The 25,549-nt window shown below is 36.3% G+C and overlaps 1 protein-coding gene and 1 long non-coding RNA gene across 2 annotated transcripts in view; one reads left to right on the top strand and one right to left on the bottom strand.

Moving 5' to 3' along the window:
• The window catches only part of LOC106802359 (uncharacterized), a 662,512-nt gene that overhangs the window by 324,410 nt on the left and 312,553 nt on the right, over positions 1-25,549 (bottom strand). The window lies entirely within an intron of this gene.
• On the top strand, positions 846-20,465 carry LOC147914293 (uncharacterized). The gene is made up of 6 exons (XR_015555654.1): positions 846-1,074; positions 3,007-3,095; positions 7,338-7,434; positions 14,224-14,414; positions 15,266-15,757; positions 18,408-20,465. It is a non-coding gene; the product is annotated as an uncharacterized LOC147914293 (long non-coding RNA).

Below are 25,549 nucleotides of genomic sequence, written 5' to 3'. Positions count from 1 at the left end.
GGAAATTTGTACTTAGGAAAATATGAAAACTTAGACTCGCATAGCGTGATGAACACAAATACCAGAATTGCATTTTGGTTTTGCCTATACCATCCTGATTTTTGAAAAGTGAATTCTAAAGACATAATTGTTAGTGTTTATGATTTTTTATCATGAAAGATGTCAAAGAGAAACCTTATAGGTATGAAAAAGGTAGCGTAACCATAAGCAATTCCCCTCAACAATCCAGAGAAAGTAGGACTTTACATAAGTGAGAATCTAAAAGAAAAACAAATAGTAGAAATCAAATTTAGATCTGGGTTACATGAAATGTTTTAACATTGTACATAAATGTTCAATTTACTTTCACAGTGATCAAGAATATTGCCCATTACTGTCACAGTTTTCCAGATATTACATAATGAACTCGTAACATTTCTTTCTAGCTTCCTACTGAATTGTGAGCTATTACTTGTTTAAAACCCACATCACTTTTCTGTTGCCATGATTTTTTTTCCAACAAAAAACCAAAGTGCATTGTACGCCCTTTGGCCAGTCTTGTATGTGCCTTGATCCAACGCTACATGTATTCAGCCTTTAAAACTCGACAAGTTTTTCATACTTCCTTAAATATGAAAAATTATGGTCTTATTGCTGAATAAAACAAAAAAAAAAGTACAAAATAAGCGTGCTTGCTTTTTCAGGATTATGTTACTATCACTAAAGTAGCAAATTGCGCAACACATTAGTCCTAAGCACCTCCATGTATTTTTCTAGGCATAAAAATAAACGTTGGTTACAAATTAAAAAATAGCAATATCTTGAGCTTGCATATCATTTTACTTCAAAGAGTTCCATGTTTAATGCATACATTAATTTCCTAATAGTCTTTTGGAAAACTCTTATTTTACTTATTCACGCTATAGATGGAAAACTTAAGAAGGTTTTGTGACCTGTTTTTGGTACACTGCTGCCATTGTCCTGGCTGACACTTTTTAATATTGTCTTTGAAAAACTAATACTTTTTTAAATACCTTTTTGGCAGTGTGGAGTTTGCATCAGAGGATTTGAAGTCTCAGATCTACTACTTACTAGGTATGTACTTAAAAATAAACCACTTACTCTTCTTAGCTTAGTTTTCTTATCTATAAAATGGGGCAATTAATACCACCCACCACACAGGGTTGTTGTGAGGATTAAATGAGACAATATGCATGGAAACTGTATAATCTTCAACAAAACATAAGTTACTACTATTATGATCAAGAAAAGTTAGCCATGTGTTCCCAGAGGTTTGCTCAATATCACTGCTTCTACTGCTCTACTAACAAATATCTCCAACTGCCTACGAAAGTTAATTTGTTATTCATTTGCCATCTTCAAATGTTTCCCAACACTTTTTCTTTGGACTTCCTGTTATGGAGGATAGTTTTTTTCTAGGAATAACATAGCAAAGACAAACATGATTGACATTAAATATAGGGAACGTTTTCTGAAGGAAGTCTGACTTGGCTTCCAGAGGTTTTGAGTAGTTCAGCTACAGTTCTGCCAGAAGTCAGGGAAAGATCTGGATGGTTTCATAAAGTCTCCATAAACCTGTGAGTTTATAAAAAGCCAAAAGCCAAGAGATTATATTGACTATTTTCCAGTTAGTATACCTTTCACGAGCACAGAAAATTTTATGTGTGTTCTAATACATGCTTTTTAATTATTTTACCTGGTATAAATTAGAACCATGTTTCACACCAGCAAAAAGAGACATCACAGGGAGGGTATAGTTTATTCTTTACCTAGGCTTGCTATGAAATCCAAATGCTTTGCTGAAAAAATACATATCCTTTCAATAGAATAACAAAACACACATCTATCTCCACCATAAAGTGCACTAAATTAATTATAGATACATTTGCATATATCCTAAACTAAATATTCACAATTTTTACTGATCAGGTACTAACAAAAAAAAATTGTAGGAAAAAAAATCCAATCCTGAATATACAACTTATAGATTTAACAAAAATACAACTGGGGAAGCTATGAAAAAAATTGAGGGAAAAATCACTCTTTGCTGAAAGTTTGACAAAATCAAAAATTGTTTTTGGATGCACCACTTGTAACTACTTTAAATCACTGCACTTATTCTCTCATTCCCTATTAAAAACAACACTGTGCTCTATCTTGCAGCAAAGCCGATTTATTAGAAGTATTCCCCTGCGCCAAAGGAACTAGTAAAAAAAACTCTGCTTTACTAACTACAGTTTCTGAGTAAAGCACGTTTTATAGCTACATGCCAACATGACAGTTTTCATGAGGAATCCAGAGACTCACATGCTTTAAAGCACCTGAAGCGTGGGTGTTAAAGGAACCGATCCACCACTGAATTTACTTTAATATTAGCTCATCTGCTGCTGAAAACAGCAGTGGCATTTAAAATTCTAATTCCTTTCTCCTACTTAGCATGATTAGCAAATCTTAATTTAGGCAGTCTTAGAATTAAAACTAGTGCATTTTATATTTTTGGCTAAATTAGCAAAAAATAACTCATGCTTATCAATCACTTTCTTAAGAACTTCAAAGTTCTCTACAAATAATCTCAACAGCCAATGACCTTTACTGAGTGGCTTCTATATTATAAATAGCAGAAGTCTTGCCTTCAACAAGTGTGCTGTCTAGAGGTTGTAAGGCATAAACATATAATCTAATGAAAATTTACTGTGACTGCAGTATAGAAGAAATAATTACATCTATTTGGATGGATCAAGGAAGACCTCATGAAGGAGGTAAAATCAGGGGTGTGCATGGAAGAATTAGAAGGTACTTCAAGAGAAAAGCAGATACTGGCCATAGAAAGAAAATGGTGAACAAAGTCATGGAGGCAGGAAAACGGGCAATGTTTCTCAGTGCTGGTTTTGGTCAGAATCACTTGGGGAGGCTTTTATTAAGGTAATTAGGCCTCAATACAGACCTACTAAATTTAAATCTCCCAGGTTAAGGTTGGGCATTTAAATTTTGTTTTAAATTCCAAAGGTCATTCTGATGACGCTGAGGACCACTGATTTAGGAGGTGTTTGGGGAAAGACCAATAGTCCAGCTAAAATACAAGGTCCATGAAGGAGGTAAGGCTGGGAAAATTTTTATATCAAGCTTTGCAGTGTGTGGAATTCCAAGCTGAGAAGTCTGCATGATATTCTTTGGCAATGGTTTTTGAGCAGGTGTATAAACAATCAGTGTACTTTAGGGACATTTTGTAGAAGTAATATTGCAGGAAGGATGAATGAGGAGAAACTGAGAGGAAGAAGACAAGTTAGAAGGCTATGCAGTATTCCAGGTAAGAAGACACAACGGCATGAACAGTGCACTGCCAGTGGAATGCAGTTTAAAAAAAAGGTGTAACTCAGGGGCCAGCTCATGGCTTAGCGGTTAGGTGCATACGCTCCGCTACTGGTGGCCCGGGTTCGGATCCCAGGCGTGCACTGATGCACTGCTTGTCAGGCCATGCTGAGGCGGCATCCTACATACAGCAACTAGAAGGATGTGCAACTATGACATACAACTATCTACTGGGGCTTTGGGGAGAAAAAGGGAAAAAAAGGAGGAGGATTGGCAATAGATGTTAGCTCAGGGCCGGTCTTCCTCAGCAAAAAGAGGAGGATTGGCATGGATGTTAGCTCAGGGCTGAAATTCCTCACAAAAAAAAAAAAAAAGATGTAATTCAAAAGATACAGGAAAGGTAGAATTCCTAGGAATTGGAAACTGGAGAAAGAATAAGAATTAAAGACAATGATTTTCAGAGAAGGTAGGTAGAATATTGGTGAGGCAATTAATAATGATGGAAAATACTAGAAAAGCAAATTTCACAGTATTTTGTACATATTGGGTTTGGATGAGACCATACACATAGTACAGGTTTACATTGGCTAATTATTAATAGTGCCCTCTTTAACCTTCCACAGTGACCCAGTTTAGTTGATAAATTATAACCGCCTTAGGTTTAAAGTACTTTTATGTTATCCCTGTGGAAATGTCTATAAAAAAGTTGGAAGTGAGGGTCTGGGGACAGATCCTCAGCATCAAGGAAGGGAATCCATATCTAAGAGGTTATTGAAGTAGATGGATGCTGGTGGTGAGATCACCAACAGAAAGTGAGCAGGGACAGAAAACAGAGCAGCCAAAGGCACACCTGCCTTTTGTAGAGACAGAAGAGGGAAGAGGAGTCCAAAACAAAAACAAATAAAAAAAAGGAAGTTGGAAAGGAGGAAAAATCATCATGAGAAGAAAATATTATGAAATCAAGGAAGTAGAAATATTTAGAAAAGGAGGATGTCAAAAATGTAGTCAGGAATGTAGACTTGGAAGAGAACACTGCTGAATATGGAAAAAGAGGAGACCATCAGGGATTTTGAAGGTAGTGATGGCAGAGTAAGGAGGCAAAAGCCTCTAGGATGTTGCCAGGATAATGGGAAATAAAACAGAAACAATAATTAAGACTATTCTTTAAGAAGTTTGGAGGGCAAAGGGGTCTTGTTCAGTCATGTGGACGATCAAGATAGATAAAAAAGAAGTGAACACCAAGAGGGATATTTACTGACCTCAGGAATAAGATGGGGTATAGAGATAGGAATCTACACTGAAGTCAGGGAACATATCTAATAGGAGAAAAGAAAATTGAAACGCAGAAGAGGTGTGGTCCAAGTCATGGCTGTGACTCTAAGACAACTGAAGTAATGGCTGTAACTGAGAAGCTGCAGTTTTGGAAGAGTCATCAGCAAGGAGTACAAAGTCACTCAGAGAGATGGAAAGGGTTTATAAGACAGGTCCTAAGGAAGATGGGGAAATGTGCCAGAGATGAGGAGTAGGGAGAAGATGATGGGATTAGGTGATGGAGATGTAAAACAAGGACTTCAAAGGAAAAGTTTTTGAATAATGGTGACAGAAACATACTCAGGAAGTGGTCTTTCAGGGGCAAGGAAAATTTTTTTGCAACTCCCAACCTACATCCCACATCCATCCCCTCCCCTAGTTTTATCAAGTAGTGATAGTAAGAGATGAAGCAGGTAACAGGGAAGGTGTCATCCTCAGGGAACAAATGTCTATTAACTCAAGGTGATGGAAAGAACGCTAAGAAAAATGTCAGTTACATGACAAGTTGGAACCCAAAACTAAAGGATGACAATGGGGCCAGTGGAAGCGGTTAGGAGATGGGTCAGAACGGATGTCAAAGTCTCAGCTGGAAAGATACATAAAACAGAAAAGGAGAGCAGAGGAGGGCACGGCACCTAGGACTCTTAACAGATGATCCTAGTTAAAAAGGATGTTGGTCATGAGAGGTCAGCCGAAACTCCCATTCTAAATAGTATAAACATATGGAACAGATGAAAGAAAAAGATTTAGAATAACCAAAGTAATCTTTCTCTATTCTTGGCATATCAAAACAGAATTAAATCCAATTTTATATCAAAATATACACTAAAGAAGTATTTCTACTCACCCACCCAAACTTTTTACCAGGCTTTCCCACAAGTATAGGATTCCAGGAGAAGGGGTAAGCAAATCACATTGAGGACCACTCCCACTTCCTATCTCCCATCTCATTTCTAAATTATATGGGTGAAATGAGATTAGAAATAAACTTGAGGGCTGCCTTGAAAGTTTTTTCTTTTTTAAGAGGCTTCAAAAGGAAGCATGCAGCCACACGGGTATGGAAGTTGGGGATAATGGGATTTTACAGACTGATTGTGTGCACACATAAAAGCAGTGCTTCTTTTTCAATGCTAGCGGGCTGGAGTGGGGGCTCGGGGGCAGTCTAGGAAATTACTATCCAAAGTAATTACCCTTCTGAATGTACATCAGGGCTCTGATAATTGTGACATTACAAAGCTGAGGCCACTTGACATCAATGTTTCATTAAAAAGCATGGAATCATTGCTGGAATTCCATATTTGAATTTCCTAGATATAAGGACCAATGTCTAATAAAATTCTCTTTTAAAAATATGTTCTATAAACATTAGCGATGTCTTACACATACAGTGGGCTTAATAAATGTCTGGTGATCATGCTGCTGCCACTGAAGACACTACCATTTGTTGAGGACTTTGTCAAGCACACTGCTAATTGTTTTATATATTTTAATCTCATTTAATTTACACAATAACTTTACAGATAGGAATTATTTCTGTATTTTTCAGATGAGAAAATTAAAGCTTTGAAAGGTCATGGAGGTATTTTATTTATTCAATATTAACAGTTATTTATTTAGTACCTAACTCAATAACTGTGCTTAGGACTGGGTAAACAGTAGTGACCCAAAAAGATATGGAGATTATAGTTGAAGGAGGCAGGAATTCAGATATTGACCAAAAACCAAATGACTATAAAGTAAAAAATTGTGACAGGTGCCATGAAAGAGAAAAACATGGTGCTATGAATGAGCATAACAGGAGAACCTATTTAGACTGAGTGCTAAGGGAAAACTTAAGACCTGAGGGATAAAGAGTCAGCCATGTGAAGAGTCAGGTAGAGAGTGTTCTGAGCACAGGAAACAGGACACGTTAGTTTCAAGTAGGGAACCAGTTTAGTGAGTTTAAAGATTGAAAAAAATTTCAGGGTTGCTCAAGCTCACTGACCAGGAGAGAGGTGAGATCACCAAGGCAGGACTGGATCAGATCATGAAGGTCTTGTAGACTAAGGCCAAGGTAAGGAGTCTGGACTTCATTCTAGGGCAAGAGAAAGCCATTGGAGGATTTTTAACAGGGTGGGGTGAGGGGAGGAGGAGGAGAAGAATGATGTGTGGGGATCAGACTATCGGCTTCCAATTGTAATAAGGTCCCTCTAGACACTGTGTGGAAAAGAATGAGTAAATATAGAACAGGATGGTGATGGTAAGAAGAGAGAAGGGAAAAGATACCAGATATATTTTGGAACTATAAAGTAATCCTTTTTAAAGTTATAGACAGTAAGTGGTGGAACAAGGATTCTGTCTGCTCCTGAAGCTTGAGCTCTTAACCACTCTCTAAATCGTGAGCAGAAACATTTCTTCAACAACTTTAAAAAGGAGTTTGAGTCCAGAAAAAAAAATTATTTCATTTTACTGAGATAACAAATAGAAGATATTTTTAGGATTAAATCTCAAAATGTTTTAATGGGGCAAATGTGAATTTTTCTCCCAAGGCTTACAGACCTCTGCCTCATGATGGTGAATGATGACTTCTGGTGGCCAATAGTTAATGGCTATAAACTATCCTGAGAATAACACCTGTCTTTCTTGCAACTTTCAATAAATTTAACTCATAGTTGGCAGGCGAATCTTAATATTTGAGTCCACTATGTTGAGGTGATGATCTTTTTGTGTCTTCTAAGAGCCAGAATGGAAGGGCCAGATCACTGAAGACTTTCCCCAGGCTTTGTACTGAATTTGAGACATATAACCCATGAATACTACACCTAGTCTATAAAGGTAAAGAAATGTCAAGATTATTTAATGTTTTTCAATAATTAATTATTTTTAAAAAATAATCTTTGAATTACTTAAATGCTTTATTCAGAGTATACTTACCAGACAAATATAAATACAGACAGGTATTAGAAATCTACATTTATTCTATGCTTTCAGTCAATATGTCATAGAATCTTAGTTAGCTAGAAGAGATTTCATGAATGTTGGTGATGTGTTCTAACAATTAAATCAAAAAATTAGTCCCCTCATTGTTTTAGAACAATACAAAATTTGAAAAAAAGTTTATAGTTGAACTGAACTAGTTTACAGTTTTTAAAAAGTCCATAATGGAAAAACATGTAGCTAGTCTCTGAATCAAAATATGCTTCTAACTACTGAGCTATGTATGGCTCATAGCACTCATCATACAAGAGTTATATGTTATATTTATTGTTGTTATTATTATCTAATATACTAAATATTTTACTTATATGTTATTATCCATATCCCCCATTAAAATGCAAACTCAATGAAGGCAAGTAATTTTTTTTCTGCTATTTCACTGTTAAATCACTCCAATCTACAGAACAATGCCTGGCACCTAGCAGACACTCAAAAAAATATTTGTTGGATGAATGAATAAAAAATAAGTATCATCTGAGACAATCTTTGTGAAAGCTCTTTGTAAACTGTAAACCATTCTACAAATGTAGAGTATTATCAGCATCTTCATGATAACTAGCGTAGACCATTTAAGCATTCCGCATCCTTTATCTCCTCTACTTCCCAATTCAAAAAAGAAACTCAATTTCAAACAGGTTATGCAACTCGCCCAATATCACACAGTACAAATGGCAGAACTGGAACTCCAAAAACCAACTTGATTCCAAATGCAAGGATCTTAACACCAGATCTCCTGTCTTTTCTATATTTCTCTCTTCATTGTGGCATACTGACTCCAAGCATATAAAACAAAATATACTAGAACACTCTATTAAATTATATGTACAATTGATATTTGAGATGATGATTAAGAGCACTGTCTTTGAATTAGACAGATCTAGGTTTGCATCTAGTTTCTGCCACTTACTTGGAGTATGGACTTGGACAATTTAGCCAACCTTTCTAAGCCTCGGTTTCACCTTCTGGAAAATACGATAATGACAGTGCCTCTCTAATTGTAAGGAATAAATTATATATTTCAACTTGAGCACTTAACTCATACCTGCTCTTAGTAAATGTCCAGTAAATTCTATTTTCACCCTTGATGATGAAGAAATATTTGCCTGGTATCTGATATTAGAACTGACATTTGAACATAGGGCGACAAAACGTGGGAAGTAGTGAAGCAAGATCAACAGACTGTCTGCCTTTCTGTGGCCCCTCTGTACCTTGCACTGATTTTAAGATTCAAATACTAATAAAGGCATACTTTTTTCTCTCTCCCCAACACCGGACTCGGCTCATTATATTATTCTGCTACCTTTTGGTAAAGGTACAAGTAGGAATGTCAACTGCTAAAAAGTGGAAAGAATAATAATTTCTAAAAAGATTTGTTATCTTAAAGCTGTTAAAATGGTAAAAGTCTTTGTTATGTTTTCCAGAATCCCAATAAAATTTTTTGTTGTGTAAGAATAAATATCTACATGGTTACTTGTTAGATCAAAGTTGCAGAGTTATTAAGTACATCAGTGTATGACCACCAGGGACAGCGTTTCGGATGAATTAGCCCCTGCTGGTGGGAATCATTTTTATTGGGAAAGAAGGAGTGTTAACAGCCAGGTACATGTCTCAGGCAACTAGGCAACTACAGTCTTCTGTTTAAGTGCAACAGCAAATTGCATAAGCTAGGCCATTCCCTCCTAGTTGTGAATCCAAATTAGCATGCCCTTGCTCTTTAAAAAAAAAAAGAGAGAGAGAGAAGTCTATTCTCTGGTTTTATAAACATGTTTAAACAAGACATTCTTATTTCCTAGTTTATCAGGTGCTGATCTTTTCCAGGTACAGGAATTTAGTTAACATGTTTCTTCAGAAAATTCCTCTTTGAATGTTAACTAATATACTTAAAAGGTTAGGTCTAAGAGTGAAAATTAGATTTCAATATTTATTATAGTGTAATAGTATTACCTAGAAGAAATGTGCTAGTTCATAAGCACATTAAACTTTCTCACCTCCCCAGACAAGTTTCACAAGTTCTTCTCCAATTTTTCACCTTTCCTTAGAAGTCCCAGACAGAGAGGTAGCAGTAGGAGCCATTAAAACCAATTAACACTTCACCTTCATTTTGGGACAAATAAGAGGGGAAAAAGAGAAGCAATTCAAACTAAATCTTTAATAAATGCGTAAAGTAAATTTATCAGCCCTTTCAAAGTAAAGGAAAACATTTACTTGTGAGAAAACACACGTGTGGAATATTTAATACCCAAATGAAAGAAATTCAGGGTAACTTCTTAGCAAATGTTCACAAAATACATAAGTATCTACCAACTATACTACCCTTTAATATTAAGAATATAGGGTTAAGAATCTCTTAAAAGAATGTTAATCCGGTGCTCTACTTTCAGCCAGTCTATAGCAGATAATAGAGTAACCAATTTATGATTTAAAAATATTTCTGGGACAAGAAATTCTATAATATATTTCAGAATCTCTTCTAAAATTTAATGTCAACACTGAGGTGTTTTAATGTAGATGTTAAATGTGGACTTTATTTAATGTAGACATTAAAGTGTTATACAATTACCTTCCAGAAACTCCCCAGTAACTCCTATTATTTCTATGAAATACTGAAGAGATGACAAGATATCAGCATATTCAAACGTCATTCTTGCATATAGAATAGTGGTTAGGAGCACAGAGTCTTGGAGTTGAGCCAACCCAGCTTCAAATCACACTGGTTCTACCACTTATTAGCAGGGTAACTCTGGGCAAATTACTTAATCTCTCTAAACTTGCCTTTCATAACTCTATAGGATTGGTAAATGCATTTAAAGTATATGAAGTGCTTAGTATAGTAATGCCTGACACATTAGTAACTACATAGTATTTGGTGGCTATAGGCAATATATTCCAGGGATTAATTGTGCAAATTCTAAAATCTGACTTCTTAGTTTCAAAGCCAAGCTTTTCCACTTGTTACTTATTTGGCTCTGGGCAAATCATTTAACCTATTTAGAAGAGTGCATTGCACATGGTAAGTACTCAATAAATGATAATTTTAAAATTACTTCAATTGAAGTCTCATAGAAGCTGAAATTTAAAGAGCATATCAGAGTAATTTTCTCTTCTGATATTTGAATTGACCAGCGTTAGAAATAAATGAACACTACCAACTCAATCCACATCTGTAAATCTTTCCTACATACCAATATGCAGTTATACATTGATCAAGCTCCTAGCACAGACTCCTTACTTTCAGGTTTCCCAGACTTCTCTGATGATACAAATCACCCAGAGATTGTGACTGAGGAGGTCTGGGGTGGGGCCTTGGAATCTGTATGTATAATCAGCTTCCCAGGTGAGCCCTACAGCTGGGCAGGCTTAGAAACCCTGAATTAGTTGATGCTGTGCCTAACCACAGAATCTGAGAAGAATATCTAGCAGTCACACTCACTGAACAGAATTATTGTTTTACAAGTATTATGTAATGGAAATGGGAATCTTATAAGTGACCTTTTACTCAACAAATATTTTGTTGAGTATTTATCAGTACCAAATATTTATCAAGCATATATTACAGCACAATTCACAAAACAGTGTATGAATATTAATTGGAAAACAAACCTATTCTTAAAAATTAACATCATTTGGTAAATGAGAGTGGCAAACAGAAAAAGCATCCTTGGAAAAGATAAACATAATTATATGTTACCATCTGTCCTGGGGAGTTCAGAAAGTATCAGGGCAAGAGTCTGGTCAAGAGGTCTAGTTCTTCAAGAAGTCTGTTTATAGTTATCTGTGACACTGCTGCCATTGCTAATGGGCTAAAAATGCTAATAATTTAAGAATATTCAAATAATTCACTGTAAAAATAAAGAGTATAACCACTTTTTTCCTTGACCCTTCTGAACATTAGTCTTTAGAAACAAATTATAGTTTATTCTTATGAGTAAAATTAGCACAAACTTGGATCTGAATTTTTTAAAAAAATGATAAAAGGAAACGAGCTTCCATTCTCCCAAGCCCCCATGCCCACCCACACATGCACCATGTACATGCTCAAACAAACCATGAGCAGCTTCTACAACTGAGGGATCTGCAACCTACATCTTTGTAGAAACACAAGCATAAATTATTATGCAAGGAAATCCAGGTGCAATGACAACAAAAATAGCACTATTATTCTACTGAATGAAGAACACTTACTTATAAACTATAGGATAGCAAATGCGTATATGTTTCAACATAATATCAGCCAATGTGGTCAAGAATTATTACTTTTTTTTTGGTGAGGAAAATTGGCCCTGAGCTAACATCTGTTGCCACTCTTCCTCTTTTTGCTGAGGAAGATTGGCTCTGAGCTAACATCTGTGCCCATCTTCCTCTATTTTGTATGTGGGACGCTGCCACAGCATGGCTTGATGAGCGGTGCACTGGTCCAGGATCTGAATCTGCAAACCCTGGGCCACCAAAGCGGGGCGCATGAACTTAACCACTACGCCATGGGGCTGGCTCCCAAAATTGTTACTTTTTAAGATTCAGGGTAGTACATGGAAAGGTAAAACAGTGTAATCATTAGGTAATTCTCTGTAATCTCCCAGCTAGAGAATTACTAGCTACATGCATGAATTTGGAATAAAATGGATTTAAATGCAATCATTATAGCTATTCAAATATTACTGGTCCATAGGAGCTGAACTAAAATAAAGCATCTAATAGGGATTGCTGAAAATATGACCAGGGGAGCAGACACAAAACTTCAGGTTTTGCAGTTATCCACTACCCCAAGGATTAGGAAAATAAAGGGCTACTTAGGACTCTCATAACTACTCCTGAGTGGTCACTGCTGAGTGGTGAGATGATAGGTGAATTTTTTTTTGTTTTTACTTTTCTGATTTTCCAAATTTCCTAATAAAAAAAACGTACTATACTCTTTTTATGACTAGGGAAAATAATTTCTTTATTTAAGGATATTATCTGAGGGATCAAATTTATTTGAGTATTACAATAAGGCCATTTAAAATCATGTTCTTCCTCAAAGAAAATTTGTCTTGCGTCCTCCTTATTTTGTCCAATAAAAAATAATATAAGAAAAAATAACAATACAAGGACTGAAATTCCATATGCTACTTCCAAATCTAGGTCTTCAAAAGGATGGTTCACAGTAGCAATGCTAAGTGATGATAACAGTTTCACTGGTAGTGATAGAACTCCTCCTATTCATCTGGTGTGTGATCCAAAGACAGACAGGAAACCCAGTGAAGGCTGGCAAATAAAAAATGCTTATCCTCTCTAAGCAAAAGGAGAGCCAACTTTTCTATTGGATTGTTGTTAAGGGTGTAGGGCATAACCACTGATGGACTTTCATTACTCATCCTTTACCCTTTCCATCTCCAATTTCCCATTCTCTTCATCTTTATTTTTTTCTTTCCTATTCTCTCTTTAGCTTTGGCCTAGCTCCACAATCAGTTCCTGTAGGAGGCACTCAAAGGCATTGTTATTCCCATGAATTTAAAAAGGGACAATTGTAGGCAGATTTTGGAATATGTGGAGGAGATCTATGCAGCCTCCCATGCAGACACACATACAGCTAATCCACAATTGATTTGTTTAGGGATACTGCATTTATAAGATGAGTTTAGTCATTTTCCCTTGAGCCTTTTTCAAGTTTTCATGAGCACCTTGCTCATGATAAGTCTAGTTTCCCTGACTTAATGCTGTTTTAGAAGGCAATAAGGATCCACAGGGCAAGGAATTCACTTTAATAATAACATCTTTAAAAATAATAACATCCTCACAGAAAGGCATCTATCAAAGTGAGTTCCACACAATGATCTGGACAAAGTCAGAAGATGTAAGCCATTTTAACCACTGCTCACTGTAAGACTTCAGCTAATATATTCTTCAAAGAATCAACACAGGGGAACTCAGCAATGCCTAGTGACGGAACTCTCTAAGGTTCTCAAACTGAGAGCGGTTTGATTTAGGTTTATATAGTCCAGAAACAACTTAGGAGGTAAATAACATAAATGCCATTACCATGTTCCAGTCCAGAAGTTTTTATTACAGCAAGTTTAGCTCTGGGCAAGCTGCTGCAATCAGCACACTGCTATGGCAAACACACTGACTATATTTTCTTCCTAAATGGTATATAGCACTTGGGCTGCTCCTGAGAATGATTCATGAAACAGCTCTAATCAACACATTATAGCTGGAAAAGCTAGATTGAACACTCATAATTTGTACACCTTAATTGTCAAAACTGTTTGCTTTCCAGATGAACACAGTCAATAAAATCACCCAAACTAGTTTATCAACTGACATGACAAATAATCCCTACCTTCTACCACCACCTCTGAGATATATCCTCTGAGATATAACTCAATTGTTAGAAAAGAAAAACACTAGAAATGGACACAAATGACAAAATAATTTACCAAAATGAATCACCAGAAGCAAAGTTAAATAAGAGAAAATTTTTTCCAAAAATTTCAAAGAACGTTGGTAATGTTGAAGGTTCTTGCTGAGTTTATGACAATATGGGCTTAATACATGGGGTGTCTTCTGAAAGCTGGAAAATCTTAGTTTTCTTCCCAGCTTATTGTTTTGTGATTTTCTGACACATTAACTTACCAACCTCAAATTTCACAGATCTAAAAGGAGCTCGACAATTGTTATTCTAGACTATGCCTAAAAGACAGTTTCTCAAATCAATGAAAATAATTGAATAATTACTAAAACTTTAAAGACAAAGTGAACAGATGAAGTGCATACCATCCTCCAATTTGGTTAAAAAAAAGCCAAATTCCTTCATCAAAGCCATCGTGGAAAAAAACTAAAAGGTAAAGAAGTGTCTGTCTCTCATCTACCCCTGTTATCAATTTAGCATAAGAGTCAAGTGTTTTTCACCTTCTTCAACTAAAATTCAGGACCACAAATGCAGAGGTCCCTTTGGTTCCTGAATCAATATTAAGATTTCAAATTTTATGTCAACTTTAATACATTAACGGGGAGGACATCTCATTCTCAAATTACGCTAAAGTTTTGAAATTCATGGTAAGCAACTATCAATAAGTCTTCCCTAATTTGTACACTTGAACTTTACCTCCCTCACTGATTAATAAAATCCCCTTCCTTTCCTCTCAATAGTCAATGGTATGTGTGTCTGGTCCATGGACCACACGTTGAGTAGGATAGAATAGCTATGTTCCAATTGCAGCAATCAATATCCAACTCAAGTCCGACTATGGTTTGGTATCAGTTAGTGGCATTTGCCCCTCTAGCGTAAATATCCAAGGGGCAAGTGAAACTTTGGCTAACTGGCACTTCTGGGATAGCTGCAGCAATTCAAAGGCCTCCTATTTAATTGACCTTCCTTTTGTCAACCCAATCTGAGGAGAGTGGAAAGAGAGACTATTAGAGACATGTCACTCTCAGCCTCTCTGCTCTTTAAGACCTAGCTGCCAGCTGTTCTGCTCCCTTCTATGACTTGTCCTCTCTCCTAGAAGATAAGAATTTTAGCTTACCTCTGTTTGAGAATGAGGTGCTGGCTTGAAGACACTTCAAATGTCAATTGCCAATTGGCTTGTGTCAATTGCCAAAATTGATATTATTGTGAGGTGCGTTCTTGTGTAATTTACATTTGATCATGATTTCAGTAAAGTGTTTAACAATTCTTAATTATATCCTCCAGGACCAGATGGAGAACCACAGGCTGCATGGTAATGTTATTAGGTGGACTCAATAACAAAACCCCAAAACTGATCAGCATCATCTAATAGCATATCATAGGACTCTGTACTCAAGCTGAAATTTTCAAGCTTTTTATCAATAACTTGAATAATGACACATAAGACCTTCCTACCAAGAACTGTATCTTAGAAGTAGAATTAAGATGTTTAATGGCAGAAGGAGATTTAAATTCATGCATTCATACAAGGAAAAAATTACTGAGTGATTACTATGTGCTAGGTGGCAAATCCTGGGCAATATACAAATAAAAAATATGCTATGTCTTCAAGAAATTTATGACCTAGTAAAAGAGACAGACAAATAAATGATTATGCTGCAGTGTGAAAAGTGCTGCAATAGAGAAATGTGCACATGACTAAGAAAAACAGAAGTGTTACCTGACTCCCAGTGGAAGATTCTAGGAAGATTTGGGATGTGAAAGTGAAGATATCAGGTGAGCCATTGTACATATAGGTCTGACATTTGGGACAGGTATATGCTCTGACATAAAGGTTTAGGAGAATCAGAATATAGTTGGTCATTGAAGCCATGGGTTTGATGAGATAGATCCAGAAGATTATACAGGAAAAAATAGTTAAAGGCCATGGATGGAACCTTGGGGAATAGCAGCCACCAAGACTGAGGCAGAGAGAGAGAGGTACCCAAGAAGGAGACAGAAAAGAGGTAACTCCACCAATTTCCTAAATGTTGGAGTTCCTTGGGCCTCTGTTCTATGCCCTATTTTCTATATATACACTCTTCCAGGGTCTCATCCATTTTTTTGGGTCCAAGTGCCATTGATAACATGTTACTATTTTCTGCTATTAGAGAAGCAAGGTCACGTTTTAAGAATGAAAAAGCATAGTTAGATAGGAGCTTGAGAAAAATGGTGAAGTTGTGGGTTAGCCACACTGGGGAATTCCATTCAACAACTCTTTGTTGAATAGTACGGCAGGCCCTAATGTAGATGGTGAAATATGGCAGTGAAAAAAAAACAACTAAGAAAAGGAATAACCCCATGGATTCTCTAAATGTTGTAGTCACTTGGGGTTCTCTTCTATGTCCTCTTCTCTCTATACATACTCTTCCAAAGCAGTTTCATCCATTCTCCTGGTTCCAGTTACCATTAATAATATGTTATGTAATGTGTATATGATAATATGTACAGGCAAGCTCCATGAACCTTACATTCTAGTGAGAAGAGGGCAGACAATAATGAAATATATACACAACAGCAATTTACCTGAAAAATGATATGAATAAAAAGAAGGAAGAAGGGAATAGAAAGTGAAAGAGGCCTACATTATACATAGGGTGGTCAGGGAAATCCTCATTGAGGAGGTAATAATTTGAGCGTAAAACCAATTAAAGTGAGAGAGCAAAGCACGCATCTATATAGGGCAATAGCTTTTGACCTAGGCTGCACATTAGCAACACCCGGGAATCTTTTAAAACAAAAGTAATTCCTGGGTCCCACACCTCAGAAATTCTGAGTTAACTGGTCTGGGATATGGCCTGGGCACAAGAAATTTTTAAAACTCTCATTGATTCTAATGTGTAGCCAAGAATGAAAAGTACTGATGGAATGGAAGAGCGTTAGACAGAGGTAATTCCAAGTGCAAAGGACAAGAGGAAAGAGCATGCCTGGAGTCTAGGAGAAAAATATGGGTCAGCTAACCAGATCTAAATAAAAGATTTGAATAATGGTGTTGAGGACTAGCAGAAATACTAAATCTTATATTTATATAGACCAAAAAAAAAGGAAAAAAATACCACACAGCTGTATGATTTTCAAGAGCAGTCCTCAGCAGCCCAGGGGTAGTTGTAAAAGAGGTAGAAGGCTGGATTGACCCAGTGCTAGTAGTTCAGACAGTGACTGTAAAGAAAGGATAACAGAGAATTCTTAAAATAATGGACTGTTGGGTATGAGCTGAAGCAAGAAGGAACTGAAGCCAAAAGTTAAGGAGAAATGGGAGGGATCAAGTGACAGAACATACAATGATCTCAATAAACAGAAAAATCAAACATGGTGAGTGTGGAGGAGCTCAGCTGACCACAATTTCAATCTGACCCAGAGGCATACCATGTCTACTAAATATCCTAAGGCAATCTTAGACTTATTTTAAAAAGGAGTGGTTGGCCTTCACTAGATAATCACTAACTTCCCTTCTGGGTGTAGAATGTATTCACTTGAACTTGGGAAAGTATAATCTACACATCATGGGAGGAAGCAGCCTAATCTGCTCTGGGCTGGGCAAAACATGTTTGGAATATTATGTTCAGTTCAGATGAGCAATTTTAAGAGAAACTCTAACAAACATGAAGGGTCCAAGGATAGGCAGTCATGATGAAAAATAATATGGAAGTTATTTCTATTAGGAATAATGACCTTTTTTTTTTTTTTTTCACCTGGAAAGTATGATGACATGAAAGTTCCATTCATAACTGTCAGAGAGTGGAAAAGGTCTCAGGCATAAAAGAATTTCCCATTTCTTAGAAGTAAAGTGGTCCAGAACAATGAGGAGAATCCAAATGTGGTCATTCTGGTAAATGATAAAAGACTATAGTTATAAAGCTAAGAGGTCACAGTATTTCAAGGGGCACCAATGTAGATGCTGAATTCATACAAAAGAATCATAGAAGGGACTGTGACATAGCTGGCCCCTATCCTTCATTAGAAGACTGCCAAGGCACTTTATGAATAAGCCCCTGTATGATTCTAAGGGGAAATTTTGTTCTGCCTAATGTCTTTAAATGCACTGGGGGCTATGGGATGGGGGGTGGGGGTAGTAAGGAAGACTGTCAGGGAGGCTTGACTCATTAAAAACATATTTGGAACTATACTGAACTGACAGCTATACACTTTAAAAAAGAAACAAATCTGATGCATATTAAGCACTAGTTATAAAGTAAACGGATCAGCTGAAAGGCTCCTCCAATGGTGAAGTCAAGAAGAGGGAAACTCAGTGATTAGAAAGTATATGCCAGATGTATATCCATTCACAATCTGTCTCTTCAGTGAATGAAAGCCAAATAGAGAAAAGATGAGCTGAAAGATGAGCATGAGGTCTTACACCTTGAGGATGACTTGTCTTCTTTTCTAGATATTGATCACCACTGTGGCTTCCCAGAGAGGATATAAGGGATGCGACTACTGTGGATATGACCGTTCCACCTTGGACAAGCAAACTCTTTGGGCCATGGTGGATGCCTGCAAGGTCTCTCTGCAGCCAGAGTCAGGCAGAGAAAAAGATCGACTGATCCTTTCTGCCCTTTCTTATTTTCTGAAGCCTTGGTATTTCCAATGGGAAATGGCTGATGGGATATGATTTGAGGTAGGCATGAAAATAGGTTTCATTGTAAAAATGTTCCATAGTAAATCTGTATAACAAGAAAAGTGAAAGGTTAAGTTCTCTGTGAAATTCAATTCACTATCAACATGTTCTGCCTTTATCATAAAATAAAAGCTACAGTAAGTGGCTCCACCTCTCCAGTGACATATCAGAGGAAGGGACTTTGGAATCAGAGTTAGGTTACTTACTACCTTCTTTACTGAATATTTAACAATATTTCATTGAATACAGAAGAAATAAATACATTTCACCAATTTTAAGATGATCTCCAAGTCTGAATTCTAACATATGTATAAGGAATAATAAATTTAAAAAAAAATTCCTTTTAAGAACTCAATAGATGTAAGGACATCAAAATACTCAAATAAAGCAAGGTGCCTATTTCAGATGCTGTCAGTATTAAATCTCAAGGAAATACAGTTAACGCATCACTTAACAACAGGGGATACCTTCTGAGAAATGTGTCGTCAGGCAATTTCGCCATTGTGCAAACACTATAGAGCATACTGAAGGGCAACAAAATTTGCCACCCCAAAATGTGTCTCTTTAACATGAGGATTATTTTACGCTGACTATTTTTAAGAAACAAAGACTCAAACTTTTTCTTGTTACCTCGTTTTCGACTGCCTAAAAGAATTCAGATTAAAAAATCGTGTCTCAGGAACTGAGCTATCAATTTAGCATAACATGAACTAGGTGGTAGACAGGGAGGAACCTAGCAAAGCCTGTTTGTTGTATTCCCCTCTGTGTTTTTCTGTTTCTATGTGCCCAAGCACTTGTTTTCCAAATGTTTGCTCCTCTTCACCTACCTGTGAATTGATTTCCTTCCCTTTGAAGTCCCTGACTCTTCCAATCCCCAACATCTTTTGAATTTTGCTGAGGATGGTATTTAAGGTAAGGGCTTGGCCATTTTGGTGAGTTATCCGATTTTCCTGGGTTTCTCCCATATACACATGTTATTAAACTTTTATTTTTCTCCTGTTAATCTGGCTCATGTCAATTCAATTCCTAGACCAGCCAGAAGAACCTAGAAGGGTAAAGGAAAATTTCTTCCTCCCATACAGTACTTACACAAACCTAGATGGTATAACCTAGTACACACACAGGCTATATGGTACTACTCTCACAGGACGAACATCATATATGTGATCCATCGTTGACCAAAACATCTTACGCAGTGTATGACTGTAGCAAAATCATGAACACTTTGCTGTCTCTCTGTGGTAGGTAGAATTCTAAGAATGATCTCCATTGACTTTCATCCTTGTATAATATCCTCCCCCTTGAATGTGGGTGGAAGTGAAATCAGAAAGCTTCCAGCCAGAGAAGGATTTAATGTCTCATTGCTGGCTTTGAAAACTGGAGAGGGACACAATGAGCTGAGAGTGGCTCCCTGCTGACAATCAGCAAGAAAACAGGGCCCTCAGTCCAATAATCACAAGAAACTAAATTCTGCCAACAACCTGAATGATCTTGGAAGCAGATTTTTCCCTTGAGTCTCCAGATAAGAGCCCAGTAGGCTGACACTGTGATTTCAACCTTCTGAGACTCTGAGCAGTCTCTGAACCCAATCAAGCCTGCTAGACTTCTGCTTTACAGAACTTTGAGATAATAAATGCATGTTGTTTTAAGTCACTAAATTTGTGGTAATTACACAGCAATAGAAAACTAGTATACTTTCTCTACATAGTTCTTCTACCTATCCAAAGACATAAAGGTAAAAAAGTCTGATTTTCTACATTATTACAACAAAAAGATTTAATTTAAAGTATGAAGTCAAAAGAACTCAGATTTCATGACAGTTACCTACAGAAGATCTGAATTAAAATAAAATTCGTATTTTATAAGTATATGTAAATTAATTTCCAGAAACAAATGTTGTATATATTAAAATAAACTCCAAACCTATTTCAAAAGATGGAAACATGTTAGATCAATAATCCCAAAATATCTTAGTAAAAAAAAAAAAAAATATATATATATATATATAATGATTTAAGGGGAGGACAATACAACTTTTCCAATTTAAATATTTGGTAGATTCCTTTAGCTATTCGGGGTCTTTTGTTGTTCCATATAAATTTTAGGATTCATTGTTCTATTTCTGTGAAAAATGTTGTTGGAACTTTGATAGGGATTGCATTGAATCTATAGATGGCTTTAGGAAGTATGGACATCTTAACCATGTTAATTCTTCCAATCCAAGAGCACGGAATATCTTTCCATTTCTTTGTGTCTTCTTCAATTTCTTTCAGCAATGTTTTATAGTTTTCGGTTTACAGATCTTTCACCTCTTTGGTTAAGTTTATTCCTAGGTATTTTATTCTTTTTGTTGCAATTGTAAATGGGATGGTATTCTTAATTTCTCTTTCTGCTACTTCGTTGTTAGTGTATAGAAATGCAACTGACTTTTGTATGTTGATTTTGTATCCTGCAACTTTACCATATTCGTTTATTACTTCTAAAAGTTTTCTGGTGGATTCTTTAGGGTTTTCTATATATAAAATCATGTCATCTGCAAATAGTGACAGTTTCACTTCTTCCTTTCCAATTTGGATCCCTTTTATTTCTTTCTCTTGCCTGATTGCTCTGGCTAGGACTTCCAATACTATGTTAAATAGGAGTGGTGACAGTGGGCATCCTTGTCTGGTTCCTGTTCTTAGAGGGATAGCTTTCAGTTTTTCACCATTGAGGATGATATTAGCTGTGGGTTTCTCATATATGGTCTTTATTATGTTGAGGTACTTTCCTTCTATACCCATTTTATTCAGAGTTTTTATCATAAATGGATGTTGTATCTTGTCAAATGCTTTCTCTGCATCTATTGAGATGATCATGTGATTTTTGTTCTTCATTTTATTAATGTGGTGTATTACGTTGATTGATTTGCGAATGTTAAACCATCCCTGCATACCTGGAATAAATCCCACTTGGTCATGGTGTATAATCTTTTTAACGTATTGTTGTATGCGATTTGCTAGTATTTTGTTGAGGATTTTTGCATCGATGTTCATCAGTGATATTGGCCTGTAATTTTCTTTTTTTGTGTTGTCCTTGTCTGGTTTTGGAATCAGGGTAATGTCAGCTTCAGAGAATGAGTTAGGAGCTTCCCCCTCCTCAATTTTTGGAAGAGTTTGAGAAGGATAGGTATTAAGTCTTCTTTGAATGTTTGGTAGAATTCACCAGGAAGCCGTCTGGTCCTGGACTTTTATTTTTGGGGAGGTTTTTGATTACTGTTTCGATCTCCTTACTGGTGATTGGTCTATTCAAATTCTCTACTTCTTCTTGATCCAGTTTTGGAAGGTTGTATGATTCTAAGAATTTATCCATTTCTTCCAGATTGTCGAATTGGTTGGCATATAGTTTTTCATAGTATTCTCTTATAATCTTTTGTATTTCTGAGGTGTCTGTTGTAACCTCTCCTCTTTCATTTCTGATTTTACTTATTTGTGCCTTCTCTCTTTTTTTCTTGGTGAGTCTAGCTAAAGGTTTGTCTATTTTGTTGATCTTTTCAAAGAACCAGCTCTTGGTTTTATTAATTTTTTCTATTGTTTTTTTGGTCTCTATTTCATTAATTTCTGCTCTGATTTTTATTATTTCCCTTCTACCGATTTTGGGCTTTGTTTGTTCTTCTTTTTCCAGTTCCTTTAGGTGCATTGTTAGATTGTTTATTTGAGATTTTTCTTGTTGGTTGAGATAGGCCTGTATTGCTATAAACTTCCCTCTTAGAACCGCTTTTGCTGTATCCCATAAATTCTGGCATGTCGTATTTTCATTTTCATTTGTCTCCAGGTATTTTTTGATTTCTCCTTTGATTTCTTCGTTAACCCAGTCGTTGTTCAGTAGCATTTTGTTTAATCTCCATGTATTTGTGGCTTTTCTGATTTTCTTCCTATAGTTGATTTCTAGTTTCATACCGTTGTGGTCAGAAAAGATGCTTGGTATTATTTCAATCTTCTTAAATTTATGGAGACTTGTTTTGTGGCCTAATATGTGATCAATCCTGGAGAATGTTCCATGTGCATTTGAAAAGAACGTGTATTCTTCGGTTTTTGGATGGAATGCTCTGTATATATCTACTAGGTCCATCTGTTCTAGCGTGTTGTTTAAGGCCAATGTTTCCTTATTGATCTTCTGTTTGGATGATCTATCCGTTGGTGTAAGTGGAGTGTTAAAGTCCCCTACTATTATTGTGTTACTGTCTATTTCTGTTTTTATGTCTGTTAATAATTGCTTTATATATTTAGGTGCACCTACATTGGATGCGTAGATATTTACAAGTGTTATATCCTCTTGTTGGATTGTTCCCTTGATCATTATGTAATACCCTTCTTTGTCTCTTTTTACAGTTTTTGTTTTAAAGGCTATTTTGTCTGATATGAGTACTGCTACCCCAGCTTTCTTTTCATTGCCATTTGCGTGGAGTATCTTTTTCCATCCCTTCACTTTCAGTTTGTGAGTGTCTTTAGGTCTGAAGTGTGTCTCTTGTATGCAGCATATATAGGGGTCTTGTTTTTTTATCCAGTCAGCCAGCCTATGCCTTTTAATTGGAGCATTTAGTCCATTGACGTTTAAAGTAGCTATTGATAAGTATGTACTTACTGCCATTTTTTAACTTTTTTTTTTTTTTCCCTCAGTGTTTTAGTAGTCCTTCTCTGTTCCTTACTTCTTCTATACAGAATTGATGGTCACTTTAGTTTGACCTCTGTCTGAAAGCTGTACTCTTTAACTACCCTCCTCCCTCCTTTTATGTTTTTGATATCATATCTAACCTCTTTTTTGTGCATTTGTATCCATTACGTTCTAATCGTGGAAATAGATAATTTTTCCTATTTGTGGTCTTCTCTTTTCCCCTTAAATCGGTCCCTTTAACATTTCTTGTAACACTGGTTTCTTGGTGACAAACTCCTTTAGTTTTTGCTTATCTGGGAAAATTTTGATCTCTCCTTCCATTTTGAACGATAACCTTGCTGGGTAGAGTATTCTTGGCTGTAAGTTTTTTCCTTTTAGCACTTTAAAAAAAGTGCTAAAGCTGGGGGTATCACACTCCCTGATTTCAAAATATACTACAAAGCTATAGTAACCAAAACAGCATGGTACTGGCACAAAAACAGACACACAGATCAATGGAATAGAATCGAAAGCCCAGAAATAAACCCACACATCTATGGACAGCTAATCTTTGACAAAGGAGCCAAGAACATACAATGGGGAAAAGAAAGTCTCTTCAACAAATGGTGTTGGGAAAACTGGATAGCCATATGCAAAAAAATGAAAGTAGATCCTTACCTTACACCATACACAAAAATTAACTCCAAATGGATTAAAGACTTGAACGTAAGACCTGAAACTGTGAAAGTTCTAGAAGAAAACATAGGCCATATGCTCTTCGACATCGGTCTTAGCAGCATCTTTTCAAACACCACATCTGACCGGGCAAGAGAAACAATAGAAAAAATAAACAAATGGGACTACATCAAACTAAAAAGCTTCTGCACAGCAAAGGAAACCATCAACAAAACGAAAAGACAACCTAACAATTGGGAGAAGATATTTGCAAACCATACATCTGATAAGGGCTTAATCTCCAAAATATATAAAGAACTCATGCATCTCAACAACAAAAAAACTACCAACCCAATTAAAAAACGGGCAAAAGACCTGAACAGACATTTCTCCAAAGAAGATATACAGATGGCCAACAGACACATGAGAAGTTGTTCAAAATCACTAACTATCAGGGAAATGCAAATCAAAACTACAATGAGATATCACCTCACGCCCGTCAGAATGGCTATAATTAACAAGACAGGAAACAACATGTGTTGGAGAGGATGTGGAGAGAAGGGAACTCTCATACACTGCTGGTGGGAGTGCAAACTGGTGCAGCCACTATGGAAAACAGTATGGAGATTCCTCAAAAAATCAAGGATAGAACTACCATATGATCCAGCTATTCCACTGTTGTGTATTTATCCAAAGAACTTGGAAACACCAATTTGCAAAGGTACATGCACCCCTGTGTTCATTGCAGCGTTATTCACAATAGCCAAGACTTGGAAGCAACCTAAGTGCCCATCAAGGGACGAATGGATAAAGAAGCTGTGGTATATATACACAATGGAATACTACTCAGCCATAAGAAACGACGAAATCCAGCCATTTGTGACAACATGGATGGACGTTGAGGGTATAATGCAAAGTGAAATAAGTCAGAGGGAGAAGGTCAAATACCGTATGATTTCCTTCATTAAGTAGTAGATAATAACAACAATAAACAAACACATAGGGACAGAGATTGGATTGGTGGTTACCAGAGGGGAAGGGGGGAGGGAGGAGGGTGAAAGGGATAATTCGGTACATGTGTGTGGTGATGGGTTGTAATTAGTATTTTGGTGGTGAACATGATGTAGTCCACGCAGAAATAGAAGTACAATGATGTACACCTGAAATTTTTACAATGTTATAAACCAATGTTACTGCAATAAACAAAAAATTAAAAAAAAAAAAAAAAAAAGAAATAAAGTGATATAATTCCTATCAGAAAAAAAAAATATATTTGGTAGAATAAAAATATCTTATTATTAAAAGAGAAGTAGGGATCAATACATACAAAGGTTATTTTTTGAGCAAGGAATGACAAGGGACCAACACAACTGGTCACCATTTATTTCACAGTGTCGATGCTTTAGGAAAATCCAAAAGAACATATTTTTGGTACATGATCTTTACTCAGGGGTTCACAGGAACGAAAGGAGTTCACAAATGCTTGGCAGTCTTGTAAACCTATACCATGAGGTTTATTGCCTTACAGACTTTAAGGCAACCAAACTATAAATGCCTTTCTCCATCTGCAGATAGCTCATCCTAAAATAAATCAAAAGATTCAATCT

This window comes from Ceratotherium simum, chromosome 21 (genome assembly GCF_057802395.1).
Source record: "Ceratotherium simum simum isolate JZ-2026a chromosome 21, ASM5780239v1, whole genome shotgun sequence".
NCBI classification, from domain to species: Eukaryota; Metazoa; Chordata; class Mammalia; order Perissodactyla; family Rhinocerotidae; genus Ceratotherium; species Ceratotherium simum.
The sequence above is the reverse complement of the archived record's forward strand: the minus strand, read 5'-3'. Positions and strand labels throughout refer to the sequence as shown.